Source organism: Sciurus carolinensis, chromosome 6 (assembly GCF_902686445.1).
Source record: "Sciurus carolinensis chromosome 6, mSciCar1.2, whole genome shotgun sequence".
NCBI lineage: Eukaryota > Metazoa > Chordata > Mammalia > Rodentia > Sciuridae > Sciurus > Sciurus carolinensis.
In genome coordinates this window covers 33,330,441-33,354,138 of record NC_062218.1, presented here as the reverse complement: position 1 = coordinate 33,354,138, position 23,698 = coordinate 33,330,441, and the positions used below count along the sequence as shown (strand labels likewise).

At 41.4% G+C, this 23,698-nt stretch overlaps 1 long non-coding RNA gene across 1 annotated transcript in view; it reads right to left on the bottom strand.

The window, feature by feature from the left end:
• LOC124986505 (uncharacterized) overlaps nt 1-23,698 on the bottom strand; it is a 36,201-nt gene that overhangs the window by 5,173 nt on the left and 7,330 nt on the right. The window contains exon 2 of the long non-coding RNA XR_007109015.1: nt 5,372-5,489. This is a non-coding gene — a long non-coding RNA (uncharacterized LOC124986505). The remainder of the gene's footprint in view (nt 1-5,371; nt 5,490-23,698) is intronic.

Sequence of the window (23,698 nt, the reverse complement as noted above, 5' to 3'; positions counted from 1 at the left end):
TTCTAGAATATTATTTGTTGTTTCTCTGACATTCCAATTAACTGAGTATCTTAAATTTTATCTGGCAGCCCTACCAGCACTATCTTCTGACAAGATTCACTGATATACCCCAGCCTCCATTTTTGTTTTTCTCTGAATAGTTTTCAAAGCACATTCAGACTTTCTGCCATTTCATTGCTAAATACCTCAGGGCATGTCTCCAACATCTATGAATAAAAAAAATGTATACACAGTCACCATGGAATTAACAAGCTGAACAAAATTAACAGTAATTCCTTAATGTCATTTAAAGAAATTAGTCTGAATACAAATTTCCTTGATCTTCCCAATGGCCTCTGAGATCATCACAAACAATCAGAGATGCTCTTCAGTTATAGGGAGGGAACAGGAATGAAGGTCATAGAAGAGGGGGTAGAATTCCAAAGGACCGGAAGATTGCGTGATACCCCTTGTGTCGGGCTGCACCTGGGGAAGACAGGAGTCCTGGGAGAAGCTTGGTGCGCAAGGGCAGTGTGGGGTGGTGAGCAACCCTGGGTATCGGCCGCTGATTCACATGAACTGGCTGCTTCTCACTACACCCCTGCCTGAAGATTATGACTGAAGGAAACATCTTCAGTTCATATCCCAATCCAGAAAGGAAAAAAAAAACAAAAAACCCAGAAGAGGTGGTCAGGGACAGGAAGAGCACTGACATGCACAGAGAGCATTGAACCAGACCTATGTTCATCCATTCCATGACTTGGATGCTTCTTCTGGCAGGCTGTGATCAACGAGCTGTACCTTCCTCCCAACATAAATCTTCATCACTTTCCCAGGAGAAATGTCGCCACTGCCAAATGGCGGTTTTCATAATGAAAGTCTCAGTGATTTATTTATCTTTCCAACATTCTCCAAACATGAGAAACTTAATTGAACTTGTCTAAACACTGTCAGTCACCCATAGCCTTGAAGACCTCCTCACTCAGTGCTCAGAACATAACTGAAATTAATGACACAATAAAGATGCTAAAAGTCTGGTAAAGGGAAAAAAGGAAAGAAATGAAAAAAAAAAAAGATTGTACATACTTCCTAATCTGCATTGAATTTTATTAGGGGAGCAGGTCAAAGTAGGAAAATATGATAACAACAACTGTTTTCTGATGAACAATGTGATCTTGAACCCTCAGACCATTCTTGTAACACACTGGTAAAACTTGGGTGGCAAAGAATTTAGTTAGTTTGAATTGGCATGTGGTAATAATCAATGCTGAACCATTAATCACAGTGCCATATTTGCAAATGATCATTTTTACCTAGCATATCAAATTCACTGTTACTTCCAAAGCTGGATTTGAAAAGTGCTCACAATTCTCTTCACCCTGAAGTCCATGCTGTTCCAGGAACATGTTTCTTGACCATTTTCCGTGAACTAGGAGTTGCTCGGTAACTATGCAAGCCTCCAGTTTACATCCAGGATCCACCAAAAGAACAGGAGCGAGAAGACCAGAGTTCTACTTTTACTCTGCAGCTTCCAGTAGTCTGAACTGGTTAAGTCAAGCACCCCAAGTCTCAATTTCCTCATCTGTAATATGGAAATGGAAGTGACCTGCCTGGTTTTCCTTAGAGGGTGTGGCAAGCATGAAATAAATGTCATTTGAAACTGAACTGCAGTTGTGCACTGCATATCGTCATTTTGATCAGCGGTGGTGATTCCATCTGATTATAATGGAGCTGAAAAATCCCTTGCACCCAATGACATCTGAGCTGCTACAAAGTCATGGTGCGACATGTTACTCAGATATTTGCAGTGATTCTGGCATAAAAAAAACCTACTACACTGCCAGTTGTATAAAAGTATAGCACATGTAGGTACAGCACATTCTGCTTGATAATGATAATGATAATAAATGGTTATGTATTTAGAATACTTTTATCAGTACTTAAAGTTTACTCCTTCTATTTTAGAAAATAAATTACTGTAAAACACTATTAATGGCCTCATACATCTCCAGTTTCCAGTATCTCTTGATGACATTAAGAGGCCACATCAAGTGAATGGCCTATACCACCTAAGATTGTGTAAGTATATTTTATGATATTCACACAATAATGAAACCAACTAGCAATGAACTTCTCAGACCATATCCCAACACTAAGTGAAACAAGACTGTATTTGGGAGGTAGCCTCAGGATTATTTTAGCAACTTGTGTAAATCTAAAGATTGCTTCTGCTTATGATCTTAAGAAATTCTTTAACCTTGCCTTGCCACAATTTAGCCCAAGAAGAAACAAAGATTATTAATCCCTTTCCTTACATTCCTCAGCAGAAAGTTGCAGAACCCAGAAATATTAAGAAAACCTTCATAAATTCAAGATTTCTTTATAAAATTGTTGCCAATCATAACAGCAGAAAAACTTAATAGTATTCAGAAGAAACTAATGCACCATGTAAGGAGGAATAGGCCATGAACCTCTGCCTGCTGAGCCTGATACTCCCCAACTATCTTTTTGACTTTTTGCATACCCAGCAAAAACCAACCCGAGTCCCTGCTGTTTTCTCACAAGTCTACCTTGCTGCTCTGGCACATCTGCAACCCCAAATCCCACTTCCTCGCTTGGGGCTGGGTTTCTGCACATCTGTCCTTCAGGCACACTTTCTATCCACCTTGCTTCTTCCTATTTCAACTCTCATGCAGTGAGTGCCTTAATGAAAACTGATTTTTTTCACAACTTAACTGGGTCTTGTTATGTGAAATTATGCAGGTGAGTCTGGAGTCTGAATTCTCACCTTTCACATCCAGATTTTAAAACTCCAACTTGATAGTATTTGTTATTCTTACATTAAGTGCACACCATCCGTTGAAAAAGCATTTCAGATTTCTTGATTTGGCTCTTGACATTCTTGGTGATCAGGATGTGATTGGCCAGCGTGCTCTCTAGAAGTATAACTGAGTTGCCACTTCCGTAAATGTACCATCAGTGGGTATGGAAACATGGAAACCGCCCAAGCTCCAGAAAGATTGCTCAATTTCACTTTCTCAATTTTTTTTCAGATTTCTCAATTGACTTTCAAGTAAACACTTCTATCTGGTGAAATTTCATTCAGGTTCAGATCTTTACTGCAAGGGAGTCTGGAAAAGGAAACTTGAAAGTTGTCCTTTCCAGATAGATTCATCCTCAATTTGTTCATCTTAGCAACATGTGAGACTTTTGGCCATGTCCTAATCTTGAAGCCCCTTCCCTTGGCTTCTGTGATACAGAACTCTTCTGGGTTTCCATCTGCCTTAATGGGTCTTCTTTTCTCAATCTCCTCTGTGGTTCTCCCTCTGTCTCCTCCTTGGATAACGATGTTCCTTATCTTTATGCCCCAGGTTCACTTTCTCTTCCTATGTGCATTTTCCAGATAATCTCATGTCCACGTCTCCAGTTGAGTCCCAAGTCCTTGTGTGCAATACACATCACTCTTGAGTTTCAAATCTATATAGTCAATTCCTTACTAAAATCGTCCCAGAGGCAAAGTGAATTCAATATGTTTGATAATGAACCCATCCTATTTTCCCTCAAGCACTATCCATCCAGTAATTCAACCAGAACTTTGAAGTCTGGTAGTAAACACCTTAGTCTGATTTTTACTTCATGTCTGGATTTTAAGACAGGAAGTACAAGTTTCTAGGTGAGCTAAGACCCATGTCTGTAATTGGCATATCATCATTTCTGCAAAATTATCTATCTCATGATGTGGAGGGGGTAGCAGCAAGTTCCTATTGTGAAAGAGAATGTGGAAAGGAAAATATCATTGTGAGCATCTTTGGAAAATGTAACCTGTAACAAGAGCAAAATCAAAAATCAAATTTAGACTCACCTAACTACAAAACAAAAGCACTTAATCATGAAGTGATACTGTTTCATGTGTTCAGAAAAGCATTTCCTTCACTTCTGGAAAACAACTGAAATAAAGGGATTGCTTCTCAGTCATTAGTTGCTCATGTATTTATTTGTCCAATACCTACAGGTGCTCTAGGCATCCAGTACCTACAAGCCCAGGCATTGGTTGACACAATTATGAGTAGAATGCACAAAACCCTGGTTCCTGGGGCCTAGATTCCATTCTTCCACTATTGCATAAATAACTTTCATTTTGAATAATGGAATCAGAGTCAGCTGTTGTTAATAGCAAGAAATGATCCAGTTTTTACCCTAAAGAATGTGGGAACGAAGCTCTTCAGGGAAGTAGAGGTCTGCACAGAGTTTAAAATTTAAACTTGACCCAAAGTTTATAACCATCACAAAATATTTAGACCTCTTGGTGTGGCGTGTGTACAGGGAAGATTGTAAATTTTAAATATTTACAGCTGATAAGTATTGCTCATTATTTGATAGCACTTGACACACAGCAGCTTACAGAAAAAGAATCCTTTAATTTAGCATTCAAGCAAATTAACTTTGCATGATGTTCTAGGGTCAAACCAGAGCTCAAACTGTAGGTTAAAGGACCTACAGTTGGGAGGCCAAAGGCCCAAACAATCAATAGGATCACTATGTAATCCAATTCCCTCATTAAGACAACTGAAACAATGACCAAATCAGATTGACTCCATGGCAATCAAGTCAATTGGTCCATAATCAGATATAACAGCTGTCCAATCAAATTAATTTCATTTCATTTAGTTTAGATAAGTGACATAGGCATAACCATCATGGTGCCTGTTACACCCTCAAACATAGCAAGACATAATGTTAGTGTCTGAGGGAATGCTGAGGAGCATCTCATTCTGTGATTCTTACACTGAGGAAAAAGTGTGGGCAGAATACAAAGTCCGAGATAAATGCTATATATCCTATTGAAGTGCTAAATGTACTTAACTATGGGGGAGGGGAGGACACATTTATAGATAGATAAGTGCAAAGACATCAGGGATTATGTATGCTTCGGAAGCCAAGTAATCCCAATCTCAATAACTTAAAACGATAAAGCTGATGTCTTGTTGATGCTTCCTGCCTCTCAGGGTCAGCTGGGGCTGGGTTCCAAGTTGTCCTCACACCAGCATCCAGATGGATGGGGAAGCCTTTCACTAGGACTTTGCCTATTGCCTCAGGAAAAGACAACCAGAGTAGACCACACCCACCTGGAAGTGGTACCTGCCATTTCCACACATGCTTCGTTGACCCAAGCATGTCACAGAGACTCAAGGATATGTACTCAGAATAAACGAAATATTTGTGAAGAGTTCAAAGTCCATGAACGTAAGCATGAAACATAAGACTTCAACGAAGTTTCTCATAATCCACATGCAACCACTGAAATATGGATTAAATAGAAGTATCACATTAAATTAAACTTACTTGCCTGAAATGTTCTGCTTTATCTTAAATTATATATTTATTCTCTTACCTTTTGGTGTCAGTCCAAGGGGGTTTCTGTGAGAATAGATTCATCCATTGGAGTTCTTCATTGTCTTTCATGCTCATAATATATCTAATTGCACAGTCTATGTGACAAACTGAAGCCACTAGAAAAGTCATAAGTTTGAAAAGTTCTTTAAGAGGTTCTAAAATTCTTTTATAATTGTCTTGTCCACACATTATTAGAAGCAATTTTCTTAGTAACTTGCATTCATCAAATATTTCCAAAGCATTTTATTTAGTTTCTCAACATTCACTATCTACTTTAAAATATCTTGACTGGGTATGGTGGTACATGCCTACAATCCCAGCTACATGGGAAGCTGAGGCAGAGGAACACAAGTCTGAGGTCAGCTTGGGCAACTTAGGGAGAGACTTTCTCGAAATAAAATACAAAGACTGGACATGTAGTTCAGTGGTAGAGTGCTGCTGGGTTCAATCCACACTACCACCATGAATACATGAATACATTTTAAAATTAAAATATTTCAAACCATTTAGACAAGAATTCATCCTTATATTTCAATCACCTTCTCAGTTTTGTTTCCATAGAAACAACTGTACTTCTTTCTACATTCATACATGTACATTTAAATACTTAATTAAATGACATCATTATGATAAGTGCTCTAAAAGGCACAAAGAAGTTCAAGAATACCACAACAGTTGGGAGGTATGACAGGAACAGAAATGCAAGGGAAGGCCCAAGAGTATGTTGGCCACTAACATTAACCCTTGCTGCACACCAGGCAGTTTTAACTAATACCTAGGGAGTGTCTAGTGGTTATCTGGTAAAGTGGTACATTAGTTAAAAGAACTTGAGCTGAATGCTGGTGGAAAACTTAATGAGCACTGATTCTAGGGTAATATTTCAATTACTGATCCTAAAGCCTAGAGCCTGTGAACTGAAAATCTATCCGTCACTAACTTAGTCCATTATTCACCTGTTTGTTGATACAGTCATAGGCCATGCAGTACCATAGATAAAAAGGTGAATTCTGACGTGAAATGGCCTGGGTTTGAATTCCAGTTAAGGTGCATGAACTTTGGCAACTTTCTCAACTTCTTTCTTCTGTTTACTTGACGGTAAAATGGGGGAGTAGGGCCTACCTCACATGATTGTTGTGAAGGTTAAAGGAGATAATTGACGTGAATACTTTGTAAATGTTAACTCAGGACAAACTCATTCATCTGACGTAAATATCATGTGCCATGCATTGTACCAAATGACGAAGACAGATTAGTAGCACAGTCACTTCTCTTGTGGAGTTTATAGTGACTAGTACTAGCTATTAGAGTTACACAAGTAAATGTTGAAGTAACTAGTTAAAATTTAGTTACATTCCATGAGGAAGTATAAGAGGGCATGAATAAGCCTTTCCACTCTCTGTAACACAGAGGTGAGTAGAGTCTGTCATAAACTAATTTCTCACAAAGTATTTCTGGAGCTAATCAATAAGTGAACATATGAATTGCCCAAAGAGTAATTCTGATTTAGTGGGTGGTAAAGGACTCAGGATGACAGGAAATCTTGGACCCTCTAGATCTCCTGGGGGGTGCACCAGTCTTGGTAGCTCAGTTTTAACTGGGCCTCTCTCTTCCCTGTCTTCTTCAAAAGAATGTTTTGAGAAAGTGGTGTCCAGTTTCAGTGTGGTTGGTATGGCTCAAAGAAGCTCTACAGCTGGATCTGTGAGGAAGGGAGTAGGTACTTCTGATCTGTTTCTCTTTGCCCCTTTTCCTCCCATGTTTAATAATTCCTCAGGTGTGTAAAATGAGGCATGACTGACAAGGACCAAGCATATTTCTGGATCTATATGTAGGTTATCCCTTTCGAGACTAAATTGCAATACATTATCTGCTATTGAGTGTACTTATGGACATCATAGGTCAGAATATTTAATGTTTGTGATCTCTGGTATCTGGTTTTCTATAGGCACCCATAGATGTAGATGTTTAGCAGCATTTAGTTATTTATTTATTGTCAAAAATTAATACAGATAATGAAGTTTTCAAAATTCCATTTTGGCCAGAAGCGGTGGCACACAACTGTAATCCCAGAGGCTTGGGAGGCTGAGGCAGGAGGATCACAAATTCAAAGCCAGCCTCAGCAACTTAGTAAGGCCTTAAGCAACTCAGCTGAGACCCTGTCTCTAAATAAAATATAAAAAAGGACTGGGGATGTGGCTCAGTGGTTGAATGCCCTTGGGTTCAATTCCGGTACAAAAAAAAATCCATTTTGTTCATGTTATAGATTCTTCTATTGTCCTCTGAAAGTCTGAAACACATCTCCTCTCTCTGAACTATGTCTCCTCTCTCTTTCTTCAATGACTTTTTCTTCTCTCTCTCTCTTTCTCTCTCTCTCCTCCCTTAACTTTTCACTCTCCCTCTCTGTTTCTCCCTCTCACGGTCTTTCTCTTGCTCTTTCTTTTTCTCCATCTCCCAATCTCCTTCCACTCCCCATCTTCCTTTCCCCCTTCTTTTCTTTCTTCAGCTCTGCTTCCTTTCCATCATGCTTGCTCCTCTTTCCCCTTCAGTAGAAACCCATGTACACAGTTTTTGATCTTTGTAGTTGTTCTGCAACTTAACTCACAGGGTTTCCCTGGGGCGTGTCTCCCAAGCCTGCCAACTATGTAGGACTTCAGATCTGAGATAGGAGAACTGATAAAAATAATCAAATACAAGCTGCCAGTCAACACTTGCCAGCTTACAGGAGAGCTGTCCTAAACAGGCTTCAATTAATGCAACGCAGTGCAGAAGGAGGCTATGGAATCCCAAACTAGCATCCTGAACAGCAGGGAAGAAGGAAAGATAATAGGAGAATTTCAATTTAAACTTGGCAAAGTAAAAACACGACATTGGATCTGGGAAGAGTTGATGATAGCTAAACTAAGAATCGGAAAGTGGGTTCCAAACTTCCTGTGGGATCCCAGGCTTGGCTTGTCTTCCCACTCTGTGGAGTCTGTGCCAGCAAACACAGCTCCTTCTCATTTGTCAGCATTCTGTTTCTTGTTAGAGACTGGGATTCCCGGCAGTGGGAGAGACCAGCACTGCTTGATATGCAGGACCTGGCTTCTGCATGCATCTTGCAGGCTGGGATCCTCACGCTGTTGTGGTGACTTGGGAGTTGCTGAGGGTCATCCTGGCAACCTGAGCAGTAGCTGCATCTGCTGCAGTGGACAGCAGCACCTGAGGACTAGCCCCAGTCTTACCCAGATGCGGCTGCTTGGTGGTGCCTTCCCACCCTCCACACTACTAATGTCCTTTGTCATAGACCTTTTTCTGTTTCCTGAGCTTGCCTGGGCTACCTGTCCCTTTTCCATAGCCAAACAGTTAAGTGTTAGGGCTCCATTCCTTTTATGAGGGAGGGGTGCAGAGGGACCAACTAGAAGGGGACAGAAAGGGTGATGGAAGTGTTCCACTTCTTGATTGGAGTGGTGGTTGTTTGAGGACATGCATCAGTAATCAGGCATCGAGCTGTGCATTTGAGATTGTACACTTCGCAGAGTAGCAGTAATTCCTTTAAAAGAAGAAGTAAGGCTCTAGAATCAGCAGATTGGGGTTTGAAATCACTGAGGGTTATAAGACTTCTGTAATTAGAAATAGATGTAATACCTGCACCATGGGCGTTTGTGTGGATGAAATGAAATAAAAGCTTGCACCAACATGTAAAGTGCTGGTATGGAGTGTTATGGTCTGGATGTGAGGTGTCCCCCAAAAGCTAACGTGTGCGACAAGGCAAGAACATTCAGAAGTTGAGTTATTATTAGAGCTTTAACCTGATCAGTGCATTAATCCCCTGATAGGGATTAACTGGGTGGTAACCACAGGCAGGGAAGGTGTGGCGCGAGGAGGTGGGTCACTGCAGACATGCCTTTGGGGTATATATTTTGTCCCTAGTGAGTGCAGCTCTCTTTGCTTCCTGATTGTCACATCCTGAGCTGCTTTCCTCTGTCACATTCTTCTGCCTTGATGTTCTGTTTCATCTTCAGCACAGAGTTATGGAGCCAGTCCTCTGAGAACTGAGGCCTCTAACACTGTGAGCACCAAATAAACTTTACATCTCTAAAATTGTTTTGTCGGGTCTTTTGACCCCAGCAGCATAAACAAACAAACAAACAAAAACAAACAAACAAAAAACCCAAAAAACTAACAAAAATATGAAGTTACTGCTCAATAAAGATTGCAACTATCATTAATATTGCTCGAGAAAATTATTCTGTGAACATGGTAATAAATGCAAGACTGCCTTGCTTTAAAGTTCTTCCTTAGCATATTGGAGCATGTGGAAGACCATCCTTCAGAGCCTTGACTCAAAAATGTAACTAATAGTGGAGATTTTGGACAGGAAGTCTAACAAAAGCAAAGGACAAGGGACCCATGGTTGCTTTTTAAATCCCACCAGCCAGAAAGCCCCAGCCACCTGGCCCTCCCTTGCAGTCTGGCCTCACCTGTATTTCACACACATTTACAGCCACGCTTCTTGAGCCTAGAGGCAAATTTTTGATGAATTCATTCTTGGCAAATAAACTCTACTCATGTGCAAAATGTACCCTCTCAATCTATCTGCTCTAACATCAGTGCTGAGAAACACAGCTATGACTAAAGGCATTATCTCAGCTCGATGGTGCAAAATTGGAGTCTTCCTGATTCTTTTCTACCATCCTGAAAGTCGATTTTACCATGCCATTTTGACCGCTCTCCAGGAAGGGGCTGGGCCTCTGGTGTCTCTCACTGACTTCTACTTTGTATGCAGCTGCCTAACAACCCATCCAACCACAGGAGCTTGAAGTTCTGTGGGATCTTAAAGATTAATGAAGTGAAAAACCTCTCAATTTATAGATGAAGTGGGAGGAGAAGTGATTGGCACAGAGTTCATTCATTTTCAAAAAAATGTGTTCAGCTGCTCTGTGCTGGGATTTGTAGTGGACCTTGGATTACATAACCTAGCATGGAAAATTTCTTCTAGTTCTCTCCCAGAGTTCTCCCAAGCCAAATATTCTTAACTAGTACTGCCAATATGCATAGAGGTCTTCAGTAAGCACCTTGAATAGAACAGTAATCTAGACTGTGCACAAAGACTAGAGTGCTGAGTTAAGTCATCAAGGGAGAAGTGGGGGCCCAGGCAGCTGGCACCACAACCAGGTTGGGCTTATACATAGGAAGGACCCTGAGGACTAGACCCTGTGCTGAGTGGAGGGGGTGCAGCCCTCACACCTGTCCTGCTGACTTCCTCTTCCAGTCTCTACTGCTGCATACAGTTCTTTGAAACATCACCTCCAAGACTGTGCTGGATAGTCACTCCATTCTGAATTCATCATCTGAGTGTGCTGTAAAGAGCAATGGAACCAGATTTGGACTGGTCTGGGTTTCCAAATCTCCTAACCCCAGGCTGCTGAGCACATCTGTTCTAGGGTGCTGAACCACGCTTTATCACTTTACAGGGATGCAAACTGGTGAAGTGGATCAGATAAAAGCATCAAAGAGTACTCAGGACTGTGACAATTGGAGAGAGCACCCCGCCCCCCGCCATTAAGGGACAGTATCTGCTCAACCCTGGGTTTTTCTATGAGACACTATGGAGCCAGCATTGCCACATCTTTGGACTTTTCAGACAAGTCATAAATTTTTATTTTTTTTTAAAAGACAATGTGTCCTAGTTTTCTAAATCATTCTTTAGGTAAAAAAAAAAAAAAAAAAAAAAAATTGTGGGCTCTTGGATTGCTTTAAAAATGTTTTCTTCTCAACCACTGCCCTGAAGGATGGCCTCAAGATATTGTCTTAGTCCATTCTGGCTACTATAATGAAGTCCCACAGACTGGGTGGCTTATACAACAACAGTAGTAACAATTTATTTCTCACAGTACTGGGAGCTGGAAGTCTGGGAGCAGAGTGCCAGCAGAGTTGGGTTCCGGTGAGGGACCTCCTCTGGTTACAGGCTGCCAACTGCTCCTTGTGTCCTTACATGGCAGAAGAAGGAAGCAAGCTCTCCCGGGACTCTTACAAGGACACCATTTACAAAGGGCCCACCATCATGACCTCGTCTAGTCCTCGCTACATCCCAAGACCTCAGTTCCTAATAGCATCATATTTGAGAGTAGGGTTTCAACATATGGGTTTGGGCGGTGGCATTCAGTCTATAACAGATATTATTTCATATTCAAGGTCAGCAGTGAGACTGAGAATGAGGGTGAGCTGAAAGTGTTTAGGCATTTGAATCTGCCATCTTACTTCTTGGCTCAGGAGAGGCAGTGCCAAAGCTGTGAGAGGGAACTCCAATTAAGAAGCTGAATTCCAGCCACACGACGGCCCTCTCTCTTGGGAAAGTGGCTTAGAGATCTAAGCCTCCTTACCTCCTTATGGACACAAGGGGTCATGTTATCTTCTCAGGCTTTGGCATTTAGGCAAGAGAATGCTGGCTTGCCCCTTCACTCATTCAGTCATTCAAACGTGTATTAAGCACCTACTCTGCAGCAGATATGTGCCAAGTGCTTACAGTCAGTAATAAGCACAATAAACATACTGGAACCTCAAAGAGCTCACAGTTGAGAGGGGAAGACAAGCAATTTAGAAAGTAATAACAATGCAGTGTGACCAAAGATGTGACAGAGATGCAGAAGCCATTTGTGATCTTTCCCCGCTCGCCCTCCCTAGCTGGCCTCCTCTTCCTTACCTTTGCCCCAGGTTTCTGTCACACTGGCCACACAGTGACTTCCTGAACATGCCAGCTTTGTGCCACCCTCTGTTCTGTCTTGACAGCTTTGTGCCACCCTCTGTTCTGTCTTGACATCTTTGTTCACTCTGCCTGAAATAAACTTTCTCCAAATATTTGCAGGGTTGCTCCCTTCTGGTGGTTGTTCTCCAATGAAAATAGCAGCCTTGAGTCCTTCTTGAGTCTTGCCTGTGACTGCAGTCTTGCCATGCTCTTTTTTGAATAGCATTTGCTATTAACTGACATTCTAGAAGTCATTTGTTCTGTTGTTTGTTGTCTCTCCCCTCCATTAGAATGTGAGTTCCACGGGAGTCCAGACTCCTGTCTGTTTTCCCTACCGTATTTCCAGTGCCTAAAACAGGGTCTACACCCTGGTTATTATTCAACATTTGCTGAGTGAATGAATATGGGAAACCCAACAGGGAACCTAATGTAGGTTCAGGAAAACCTTCCTGGCAGAGATGCTTAAGCTACCGAGTTGGTTAGGTAAAGAATTTTTTCCAGCAAAGGAGAGGAGTGTCCAAGTATTTTCAGCAGAAGACATGGCATGTGAGTAGTCCTGGAGATTAGTAGGAGCTTCTTCACAACAGTATAAGAAGTTGAGTTTGAAGGAGTGACAAAGCATGGGAAGGGTGGGGGATTGAGAGGCTGTGGAGGGAGACGTAAGCAGGAAGCAGATGTGGGAGCCCTAGAAGACCTAAGGCGGTTGAACTTTGCTAACAGAGATAAAATAATACAACTACTTTGAAAATAGCTCAGTAGTTTCTTATGAAGTCAAATATGCACTTACCATATCATCTAGGAATGCCCCTCCATGGTATTTTGTATCTCAGGTGAGATGAAAACTTAAACTTTATACCAAAAATCCTATGTGAATGCTTAAAATAGCTTTATTCTTAACCACCCAAAAGGACTGTTTTGTATTTTTCATGTCGTGTGTTATATGATTGTGTGCTTATCACATGCACGATCACTGATTCAAGAGTGATTTTTACTGCACAGACATAAAAATTTAAAACATTACAGGAAGTCACTGGAGGATTTTCGGTGGAGGAGTAACACTCTTACATTTGTTTCCAAAAGATTAAGGTGAATGGGGGACACCAGGAATAAAGATGAGAAAACCAACACAGAGCCTGTAACAGGGGCCAGATGAGGGAGAGAGTCTATGACTTGGACCGTGCTGGTCAGCATGGGAATGGAAAAAATGTAGCAGAGTTGAGAAACATTGAGTAAGTAGGATCAGCAGGACCTGGTAATTGATCAGATATGGGATTTTAGGAAGAGGGAGGAGTCAAGAATGAGGATGAGGAATTTGGCACGCCGCAGCTTGGTAGATGATAGTGCCGTTTGCTGCATGCGTGGAACACGCAGGAAGAAGGGGCAGGCTTTGAGAAGCACAGGACAGGAGGGGACATGAGATAGTGGACTGGGATCCATCAGAAGTGCCTCTAAACTTTTCATGTGTGTGATTTTTTTTTTTTTTTTCTGCTCCATTTAGCTAGGTAGCACAAACCTGAATGCTGACTTCTAGGTACCTCTTTGAAGCTATGACCCAAAATTCACCTGCCTCATAAGAGGAGATTTCACGTCCTGTAGCATCAGAAGAATACTTTCATCTTCTAAGCTTGGAGTCGCCCATTTGGCTGGTTAAGCCATACATCTGCTCTACTGACATAGGTGCACCCAGATCACTACGATAGTTATGAAGTCAAATGGTGGACCCACCAACATTTTTATGGCATCTTAAAGATATACCAAAACATCTAAAAAATATTCAAGAAAATTCAGTATAAATTCCCTAGAAAACAGAACTGTCTACCGTCTGAAAGGCTTCAGCACCTGTGCTTGGATGTGGCTTGGGTGATTTCAATGACAGAGGAACAATGAGCTCTGAAACCCCCTCTGCTTCGTCAGCTCCTTTGATTCTCTGGCCTAGATAGAGCCGGATCAAGCAGCTCTGGCCAAACCACCTTCGGCTATTTTCATGTGGCCCCATTCCCTTGTGGTCTGGCCTGGCAAGAAGGTAACATAAACTGAAGGAGTGTAGTTCACGGCCTGGAGATTGTAGATTTCCTTCAGAATGTTTAAAATTTCCAACCAGGGTCATATTATTGGTCCTCAAAATATTCTTGTGAAGTTAATTGGAAACTCTTGCCTCTATTTATGAATATGGAAGCTGAAATAAAGAGGAATTCTAGACAAATCCATTTGGAACCTAAATGAAGATAATGGCAGAGTATTCGTATCTTACCCCTGCCTTAGAGGCACCCTGCAACTCTGTGGGCTTCCTAAACGTCAGATTCAGTGAAGTGGTTTTCTGAGGGCCACCTCTCGATGGGTGGGATTATAGGATGCCTTCAATGTTCTTTAAGATTAAGTTTCCTGGTTTATTTTCTATCATAATAAGTATATATTACCTTTATAATTGGGATGAAGATGAAAAATATTTTAAAAAATTGTACATAGTTGAAACTTTTTTAAGAACCAAGTACATATGGGACGATACATCCAAATGTTACCAGTAGTTGTGTTTGTCTGGTATTATTTCTTTTCTTCCTCAAGCTTTCTGTGTTTTCTGATTTTCTATGATGAATACAAATTGCTTTTGTAATCACACATACACACACACACACACATACACACGCCACAACAATGACAACCCTAAAACATTCTTTTAAAAACGACACACAAGGGCTGGGGTTGTGATTCAGTGGCAGAGCACTTGCCTAGCATGTGCAAGGCACTGAATTCGATGCTCAGCACCACATATAAATAAATAAAATAAAGGTCCATTGTCAACTAAAAAAATTTAAAAAGTAAAAAATAAAAATGACACACAGCATTCTTTTCCTTAGCTAAGGCAGTAGGACTCTGACGGTGTGGAAACCCGGCTTTCAGTCCCTACCCTGAAAGTAGCTGGCTATGTGACTGAATTCAAATCGCATTCAGAACGACTATTCATTGGTGGGGGCTGAAACAGGACTGATATTAGGGTCATCTACCCCTCCTTGCTGTCAATCAATGAGCTCAATGAGCTGGTGCATGGGAAGCATTTGGAAGGAAGAGGTGGAGCTGGGTTCCACAACTAGAACTGCTGCTCCACAGACATTCTGTTAAATATTATTGAAGGAACATGCTGTAATTTGAAGGCACATTATTTTTATTTTGAGGGAAAAGGCTACATCACAGTTATTAAGCCAATTGCCCGTACTTAGGCACTTGTGCCAAGTGGTGTCATGCAGAGCGGAAGGGGAGAAAGTTTGTCCTTAGATGGCTGGGCATCCTGCCGCCAAGCTGGCTCAGAAGAATGTGGTTCTGGGAGGGCTGAGCACCCTTGGGGGCATGGGAGGTGGGCAGTGTCAGCTCTGGAGAGGGCTGCCACCCTTGTCCAGGCAGCAGTCCTGTGTGCCCAGGGATTCTGGGAAGGCTGCAGCCAGCTGCGCCTCTGAGTCTTGTTGGTAATGGGGCCTGAGTCTTCCACAAAGACAGAAAACCAGACCCTTTTGGCTGCACGTTGACAGAAAATCTATGGCTGAGTAAGACTGGCTCCATCAGGGAACTAAAGTCATTGTTCTCTTCCAGTTAAAAGCCATGTAATTATCAGTGTTCAGTCATATATTTTTATGGCAGTGGTGATTCACACAGATTCTCCGTAAGGAAAAAAAGAAATGACATGAAAGAATGGCTTGTAGATCACTCTGCCATATATCAAAGGGAGGAAGATTTATATTCCTTTGAATTTGGAGTTTCACTAAGCATTTAAAGATATATTCCTTCCCCGTCCCTCCTCAGGAGTGGAAACAGAAATTATTTAGTGTGGGAATTCAACTTAATTCATTTCAAGTTTCTTGTAGTTTGCACAACTGGAGGAAGGGAGTGCTATTTTCCAAAGCTTTTATTCTGATCACACTTATTAAGACTTCTTTGTTGCTAAATGACTCCTACATTGGCAGAGCAAAGGGTGATTGATTCACTTTTCTATATCGCACCTCGTTTATTTTTTCCATAAACCTAAAAGAAAGTAAGGTCTTTTCCCCACTTTTAAAGGCTTTCAGGAATTGTCCTATGGTTGAAGAAAACAAATACAGGTTAAGTTTGTGAAAATTAGAACTGAATGTTGGAAGAGATCTTGTGGGAATTTTATCTGTCTCAGGGTGTCTGAGTTGAACTGCTCTTAAGCCAGCCTTGGGAGGTGGCCGAGGCTCTGACTTCAGTCACAGGATATCAGAACAGGTGCTGGCCTAGGCGCAAACTACAGGCTCCACAATTGAGGGTAGTGGGTGGTAGATTTGCAGCAGGACTTGCTAAGAGTTCAGAACTGCTTTTGTAACCCATGGATCCCTCCCACCTTTACTGGCAAGTATAAGGGATAATGCTCATAGAAAGTTGTGAGGGAGGACTTCTTTGATCATGGACACTTTCCTACCCTTGTTCTACTCAAATCAGGTGTGTGATGGGAGAGAAGACGGGAAGGGGTATGGAGGTGTTGACTAGGAGCAGAAAAATGAATCCACATCTTGCCCACCAGCCCCCAGCTAGTTCCTTGCATAACGACAGAAACTGGAGGCTTCCATGGAATCAGAGAGGGAATCTTCCAGCAGTTTCACAAATGTTCCCCAGAGTTGGCCAGGCACAGAGCGTGCAAAAATGCAAAGGGGACAGGCTGATATAACTACTTAACAGAGACAGAAAAAACAAGTAGCATTTGCACCTGAGGTGGGCAAGGGTAGGTATCCCGAGCCAGGCTCTGGATACCTTGACAGTACCAGGCCTGCCAGATTCGGCCTCTAAAACTTAAAAAACCCAGCAGAAAGAGACAGGTAGGTAAACTGTCATGTCAGGGCTGAGAGGGTCATGAGTGACCAGCCAGAAAGTATTACCCTTCTCCAGGAGCTGTCCCTTGCATGGAGGTTTCCAAAGAGCCCACACAAAGGATGGATGGAAGAAAAAGCCAGATCTGCAGTGTAGATGGCACCAAGACATGCTTGTAAAAGTGCTTGTCAAATAAGGGCTTCTTTCCCTTTGCCTCTTTCCCTGGTCCTGGAGGAGTTAGGAGCAGCAGAATGAGTTGGAGAAAAGTTCAATGAAGAGCAAGTCAATACCTTCTTCTTCCCCAGTGGGAATATCTGAGCCTGAGTCTGGTCTGAAACGGTGTAGGGGAGGCGCTTGAAATATAGAGAGCTTGAAGTTTGGATGAACTGAGGATGAGAAACCGGGATGTGTGTGACAGTGGCTGCAAAGATAAAGAATCTGCCTCGATACCATTCAACATGGGGACGAGGGATCCAAAGGCACAAGTCAGACAGAAGTCAGTGAATGGAAGGGACACCAGTTATGGGAGCCCCCCATGGTGACCCACCCACTCAATACTTCATTTACCTGAGCCAGAATTGCAAGGAGAGAGGTCTTTGTGTTCTATGTGTTTTATGTGAAAAATTTGGAGATGCAGTTTTGGTACTTGGCACATAAAAATTCTCCCTTCCATTTGATAATACTCTCCTTCTCTCTTTTTTGTCAACCGTCTATTTTTGACGACCCTACCTATTCTGTTTGTGAATTTGCAGACCTTTCTCTTCCCACTTACCCTACAGAGAATTTGATGTAAGAACTGTGTAGATTATCCAGGATGTAAAACTGAGATTTTGAAAGGCAAGTATTTTTGTTGAAATATAAGCTTTAGTATTTATAAATACTAAAAATCAGGAGGCCTTTCTCAGCAGGGCAGATTCAGTTTTTAATAGAATCCATACTGTTTGACAAGTAGGACATCAAACTCAGCCTTCCTCTGTCTTCTAATTGCATGATCTTGAGAAAATTATAGAATTTCTCCATACCTCAGTTTCTTCCTCTTCAGTCATAGGTAGCTAGCTATTTTAAAGATTTATCATAAGGACTAAATGAGTTAGTATATGATTGGTACTTAAAATGGTGTCAGATCTTAGCTATGTAAGGGACTTAGGAATGTTATAATTATTACTGTGTGGATAGAGTAGGAGTCCGGGTCTCTTCTTGGCCTACCCCAGAATAGCCTGTGACAGTTCTGTGGCAGCCATGGCTTCCTGTCTCTTACTTGTCTTTTTGATGGTGTTATCTGGCAGCAGGAGCGAGTCCAGCCCATGTGTAGAGCAGACCAGGAGTGCTGGGTTATCACCCCGGAAGAGATCCTTTATCAGAGAGGAACGGGAGGTGGAGGTCAACAATCACAGCTCCCTCACCTCGCGGAGGCATGATCCACACAGTCTCTCAGAGGATCCTCAGTGGACTGGGTGCCAATTGTCTGCAGCAGTAGCCCATTCATTTAAGCATCCTCTATTGTCTTGCCTGCCCTCACTTCTCCACTCCCTATTCATATTTCCTGAAATTGCTTCCCAAATAAACAACTTTAAACCCTAATTCTTGTCTCAGTGGGGAACCTGGAGGGAGCTGAACCTGAGATATGCCCTTTGTCTGATGGAGTCTTAAAATTCTACCCTGTTCATTTTCCATATCACCACTACCTATACAAGCAGTGGAGCTCACAAAAGGAATTCAAATACTTGTTGATTTTTAATTCTAGATCTGCTCCATTTACTCAATACCCCTCTCTGCATTCCCATGAGCTTGTAATTGGAATTGCATTCTCGGAATTTCAAATGAATAGACAGTGATGCTTTTCTTAAATTATGTCCCTTCAGAGGATTCCACGGCTCCATGCTCCGTGTTGATCACCTGTGCTCCTAGAGCCAAAACAGAGCATCTGGCAGTAATAGTGCCAGCAGAAGCCTTGTTCTTCACGTTAAATCGGAAATGAGCCTGCTGCAAATTAAACCCCAAAGAATGAGAAAACATTAGAAAATTGTATCTATTACATATTATTTACATGTATTAAGTACATCAGCCTAATAATTGTATCCAGAGAGTCTAGACCTGTGCTGTCGAATAAGATATCAAGTGTACGTGGCCACTGAGCACTTGAAATGTGGCCGATCACATTGAGATATGCTCTTTGATACAAAGTGCACACCAGATTTTGAAGACATAGTACCCCCCCAATATGAACTATCTTATTACCATTTTTTATATTGTGAATATTTTAGGCTAATTAAAATACATTATTACAATTATTAAAATTTAAAATTATGCATGTGGCTTGCATTATATTCCTTTTACTAGAGAATTCTCAAACCCATCCTTATGTAAGATGATTCTTTCTCGACTGTCTCTCATTGGTGTCACTTCCCTCATTCAGTCTCTAACTGGATGTCTTTGGTGCCTGGGGTTTGTGCCCAAGGTTGGGCACACGAAGGCTGCTGCTTGAGACTGAGGGAAGGAGGCAAGCAGCGAGGAAGAGCTGGTCCTATCCTGCCAGTGGGCCTGTGTGCGGTCTTCTCGGGTCCTGGAGAGGGTGGCGAAACAGTTGATGTCACAACATACCAGCAACAAATCATCAGAATCCAAGACCTGCGTCTTGATTGCCATGTCTCTCCTTCCATTTGGTTGGTCTGTTCCAGCTTATGCTGTGCCTGAGGAGCACAAGTTCCTCCTGACCCAAATAAATAAATCAAGAATTCAGGTTCCAGAGATGTATGGTAGAGTACAGATTATAGTCTAGTCCTGAAGCATCTTAAGCCTCAGTTTCCAAGTCCACAGGATGGAGATAATACCTGATGGTGTATCGCACAGAATGACTACTAGAAAGTAGGCTCTATGTTAACCAGTCTTTGGGATGAGTTCCTGAAATTATCCCCGTTTAAGGAGCTGCAGAAACTTTGACCTCTGAGTGATCAAAATGGCCTGGAGGGCATCCTGGGACTGGTGAACTATTCTTCTCCCCTTTGTTAAATATCTGAACATAAAATCTGAGGTAGCGTACAGACCAGATTATATGTTATTACTTGACAAGCTTAAATAAGTGTCAATATGACATACTGGTTAATATGATAATTATCCCTATGGGTTTGTTTTCCTAGCTATGCACGCACTTTCATTCTTGAGAACCCCAAGGAACAAAATGTTATTGGCATCCTCTCCAGAAACAAAGAACAGCTGCAATTGTTTGGGACATTTCCCAAGCTGCTTCTTCCTCCATGTGTGAAGGATACTGTTGATCCATCAACCCAACGTTGATGAGGAGACTGAATTCCCACCACTGTCCCCCACAAGCACGCTAGCAGCCCTGGGTGTGCCGTGGGGATACACTGATGCATCTTGTAACCCCACGCCAGTGACATTCAGCAAAAGGAAACTGCAGCAGCTATCCCCCTTAAGTACACAGTGGTGACGGTGGGGCACCAGGAGAGGAAAGTCTTGGGACATGCCTGCTTCTACCAGCAGTGGTCTCGCTTGGACAATTGTCGCCATCCATGGAAGGACCAGACTGTTGGGACCAGCAGCGTCGAGCAGTGGCTCCCAACCCCCTGTCCTTTAGAATCTTTCGGGAGATTCTGAAAACATCCAAGGCCCAAGCCTTGATTCTGATATTCCAATTTAAGTAAATTAGGACAGAGTCCTGGTACTTGGTACTCTATAAAAACTCTCTGGCCTTCTTACTTAGTCTAAAAACAAGACTAGAATCCCTTTCTCTCAATTTCTTAACCAGATATTTGGCAAGAACATCAGCCCCTCAGACTTGATATCATAAGATTTTTAATTCTGGCTCATTTGCTCATTACTTGAGGTCTTCAATTAACTGTTAAATTCTCAATTTCCTTGCTTGTAAAATGGAAGATATAACACTTATCTCAGAGCACTTTGGTGAAAATTACGTGTCCATACTTAAATTTACTCTCTCTGCTTTATTGTAAGAAATTTAAGGATGGGGACCATTTGGTAATACAAGTAACACTGAACTGAGGAGCTTTTGTGTGTCAGGCACCGTGCAAGCGTAATGATGGGATTGTCCCACTTAGGCTCACCACGCAACAGAACGTGAGAGAACAATTCCAGGAGAAGGAGAGTAATGTCAGATAAGTTAACTGAATACCCAGGATCTCACAGGCTATAGAAAACTCAGGATTTGAACACAGGTATTTCTGAATCCATAGTTCTTTATCTTAATTGATGCATTACTGTGTTTCCCTTGCTTGTGCTAAATGCTACATATCAAGCCTCTGGCATGGTGCCTGCCAAGCTAAAGTACTCAATGAGTATTCAATGAATAGGTACAAATGCAAAGATGTAAATCAATGAATGGAGTATCTAACTCCTGGTAAACAATCAGTTCATGTAATTCCCTCATTCTTTTGTCTACTATTAGGCAGGATGTGATTTTAACTTGGAGCATGTTGATAGTCTCAGATTAGAAAAGCAAGTATCAGCTCATGCCAGTTTTAGACTCTTGTTAATCTTCCAAATTACTATTTGGATACTAGCTGTCAGAATGTTTTATGTATTTATTAGGAGTATTCTGAACACAGCTGTGCTGAAATTCTGAGGGCTTATTCTAACCCACTAGAGCAGCTTGGAATAGTTGGAATTGCATGATATATGGAGTCAGCAAGCCTGAGTCCAGGTTTTGGCTATCCACCTGCCAGCTGGGAAGCTTTAAGTCCAAGCATCCCAAGTGAAATATTCCTGCCTTGAAGGTTTGGGATGCTATGCTTCAAAGTTTCAGAGATTCAGAATACACACGGTGCATTCATTCACTCATTCATTAAGGATACACACCGTGCATTCATTCACTCATTCACTAAGCAAACATTTATTAAACATCAGGCACTATATCACAAGTGAAATGAATAACACAGATAATGTTCCTGTTCTCACAGAATTTTAGATTCTTCAAAGAGAGGCATAGAAGTAAGATCATTTTAGATATAGATTAATATTTTTAAAAGGAGAGAATATGAAGCTATTTTTTAAAGTCTGATAATAATGGGTAAGTATTACCCATTATTACTCATTATTCATTACTAGTTGCCAACCAGAATATACTTACCATTTTCTACTCATACTCTCTTCTCAGGTAGGTGTCTACTTTCTCAAAAACCACCCATGAGATGGATACTGGCTGGCTTAATATCACAGATTTTCAACTTTTGTTTGGTTTAGGGTGGCCAAGTAAACTGAAGAGTCCAATCAGGACTTTAGCACATAATATTGGTATAAATTTTTTTCTTGCTCTTCTTCTCAGAATCAGAGAATATGATGTAAACACAGGAACCATTGGAGACATTTGCAAACAGAATGAGCTGAGTTTTAAGGATAAAATCTTCATAAAGAGAAGGATGCAGTCAAATGACTCCTACCCAGAAGGTTGCGAGTATGGAAGCTTGCCTTGTTTCTGACTTTGACTTATAGAAGCTATGAAATTTCTTTATTCCTTAATCTAATTTGAACTAGGTGTTCTATGTATTATAGCCAAAGAATAATCCTTTACTGAATATGGTTCCAGGAGTGGGGCACAACAGAATACAAACCTCAAAACATGGACTTGTCTGAACAGAAGTAAATAGGTGAAGAAAAGTGACCTGTTTGGATTCAGGCCATATGTCCAAAAGAAACATTCAGGAAATGATAGGAAAATCTAGGATTGGGGATCACAGGTAGGTAGGTCCTACAATAAATAGACAATGTTAAGATGAAGTAGCCCATCTAAAAGCAGAAGATAAAGAAAGTCTAGCCTTGCGTAGGAAGACCCTCTCTGGGTATGGACTGCAATCCCAAATGACTAGACTCTAGAAGTCTCCAAAGACCAAATATCCTATTCCAAGATAAAGTTTATACAAGTAAATACAGGAGGTGAGATTGGGGTGAAAGACAAGCTTAACCCCTCAGTTCACACCCAAATACTTTCTACTAAACAGTTTTTACCTGAAAAAGCAAACTAGTGCAATCTGACTAGAGCATGAAAGTAGGGAGAAAATCATAATATTCCAAGTTGTTGTAAGGAAATTTCCAGAAACAGAGGCTAAGGCAAAAGTAGTTACCATTACTCTAGAGCCTCCAGTGATGATAATGTAACAGAGGTCTGTTGTTAGGCAATAGAAATTTTTAGACTTAAATATAAGAACTGGATACAGGCTGGCTCTCTATAGTTCCTAGCATGTAAGAGTGACCATTCAAATATCCTGATGATAACTAAGTTTGTAAAAGAAGTATATTGTTAAAGAAATATCAATCCTGGGCAACCATAGTCTATGCCTACTAAGAAATGTCAGGCTCTTTGAGGTCACATTCAAAGAAAAGGGGATGCTACCTTTATGCAGCCCGTAGAAAGGGAAACTTCTCTAGATATGGCAACAGAAGTCAATGAATGAAGAAGAGTCTCTCAGAGAAGAATACTTGCAGTTGCAAATTTGATTGATTAAGATACCCCTTCACTGTAAAAACATTATCAGACCATGACTCTGAGAGAAAGAAAGAGTATCCTCAATATCAGTATTTCCATGTTGGAGTCTTAAGATTCACCCTAATGAAACTGTTTAAGTCATGTTCTTTTTCCCAAGTCATAGATCCCTCCCAGGGGAACTGGTCCTTGTACATACTGATGTCCAATGAACTTCTGTGTGCACATGCACGTACATGTGTGTCTTTTCCCATATGCGTTCATTGAAATTCTTTTTACTGCAGCTACTCCTGATATCTCTCTTCTACTGTATGTTGAATGTGTCGGTGACTAATAAA